Here is a 1,982-nt window from a genome sequence, read left to right as displayed (position 1 = left end):
ATATTGTTCTATAGTTTTCTTGTAGTATCCTTATCTGGCTTTGGTATCAGAGTGAGGCTGGGTTCATAAGATGAAGAAGATTGAAAGTGTTTCCTTCTCTTTAATTTTTTGGAAGAGTCTGAGAAAGATTGATGTTAATTCTTCTTTCGATAGTTGGTAGGTTCACCAGTGAAGCTATCTGTTCCTGGGCTTTTCTGAGTTGGGAACTTTTTGATTACTGATTCAATCACCTCACTAATTATTGATCTGTTAAAATTTTATGTTTCTTCCTGATTCAGACTTGGTAGGTTGTTTGTTCTAGGAATTTATCCATTTCTCCTAGCTTATCCAATCTGTGATCTATAATTTTTCATAGTAGTTTCTTATGATCCTATTTGTTTCTGTAATATCAGTTATAATGTCTCCTCTTTCATTTCTGATTTTATTTATTTGAGTCTTCTTTCTTTTTTGTTTAATTAGTCTAACTAAAGTTTTGTTGTTTTTGTTTATCTTTTCAAAAAACCAGCTCTTAGTTTCCTTGATCTTTTCTATTGTTTTTCTGGTCTGTATGGCGTTTATTTCTGTTCTAATATTTATTTCTTTTCTTCTGCTAACTTTGGGCTTAGTTTTTTCTTCTTTTTCTAGTTCTTTGAGGTGTAAAGTTAGGTTGCTTATTCGAGATCTTTCTATTTTCTTAATATATTCATTTATCACTATAAACTTCCCTCTCAGAACTGCTTTTGCAGCATCCCATAGGTTTCAGTGTGCTGTGTTTCCATTCTCATTTGTTTTGAGATATTTTCTGATTTCTCTTTTTATTTCTTCTGTGATCCATTGATTGTTCAGGAGTGTGTTATTTAGTTTCCACCTGCTTGTAAATTTTTCAACTTTCCTCTTGTTGTTTATTTCTGTTATTACCGTTGTGGTTGGAAAAGGTAAGTTGATATGATTTCAGTCTTCTTAAATTTGCTAAGACTTGCTTTGTGGCCTATCATATGATCTATCTTGGAGAATGCTTTGTGTGCACTTGAGAAGAATGTGTATTCTGCTACTGATGGGTGGAATGTTCTATAAATGTATGTTAGGTCCATTTGGTCTAATGTATGGTGCAAGTCCAACATTTCTTTGCTGATTTTCTGTCTGGATGATCTATCCATTGCTGAAAGTGAGATATTGAAGTCCCCTACTGTTATTGTATTGTAGTCTATTTCTCTCTTCAGATTAGTTACTGTTTGATTAATATATTTAGGTACTCTGATGTTGGGTGCATATATATATTTAGAATTGCTGTTTCTTCTTGATGAATTGATCCCTTAAATATAAGGAACACTTTATGACTTTGCGTGTCATCCTTGCTTAAGGGCCATGATAATCTTCTTTGTGTTGGTCCAATTTCAGTATATGTGTTGCCAAAGCAAGCATGACCCACAGTATTGTGAACAGATAAAATTGTTTTTTTAAGCCACTAAGTTTTTAGGTGGTTTTTAAACAGCAGTAGATAATTGATAAAGACTTGATGTGATTGATAAGTCTAGAAAGAGAAGTTGAGGATGCACAGCCCAACCTCTTCCTCTCACTCTCCTTTTGGGAGAAAGCAGCCCACTGACAATCCATGTTCTGTTTTTGTCATCCAGGACATAAATCTCATAAGGTTGAAATGCACTGATATATGTTTTTTCCAAATGCTAAAACGCCAGGAGTTAAAGTCAATATTTGGCTAAAATCAAGGCCAAAACCAAGTATTGCCATGGGAAAAAGAACTAGAAATCAAGAATAAATCTGAAAAAAATAATTAAAAATGTAGAATTATTGTAATAATTTTATTAGTCACACATTGAAAGTTGATTAGTCAAATTAAAATGTTTTAAAATATTTTTTCTAACAATGTATTCCATTTTCTTTTCTCTTTACGTTCTTTATCATGTCAAAATTGAAAGTAATTTATTAATATTTTAAATTATTTCCTCCTCATGAAGTTTTAAGGTGGCAAAAATGATAATTTA

The 1,982-nt window shown here is 31.9% G+C and overlaps 1 non-coding gene across 1 annotated transcript; it reads right to left on the bottom strand.

Moving 5' to 3' along the window:
* Positions 1 to 1,294: 1,294 nt before the first annotated feature.
* On the bottom strand, positions 1,295 to 1,399 carry LOC139082120 (U6 spliceosomal RNA). The gene has a single exon (XR_011537850.1). It is a non-coding gene; the product is annotated as a U6 spliceosomal RNA (small nuclear RNA).
* Positions 1,400 to 1,982: the final 583 nt, after the last annotated feature.

This window comes from Equus przewalskii, chromosome 2 (genome assembly GCF_037783145.1).
Source record: "Equus przewalskii isolate Varuska chromosome 2, EquPr2, whole genome shotgun sequence".
Lineage (NCBI taxonomy): Eukaryota > Metazoa > Chordata > Mammalia > Perissodactyla > Equidae > Equus > Equus przewalskii.
The sequence above is the reverse complement of the archived record's forward strand: the minus strand, read 5'-3'. Positions and strand labels throughout refer to the sequence as shown.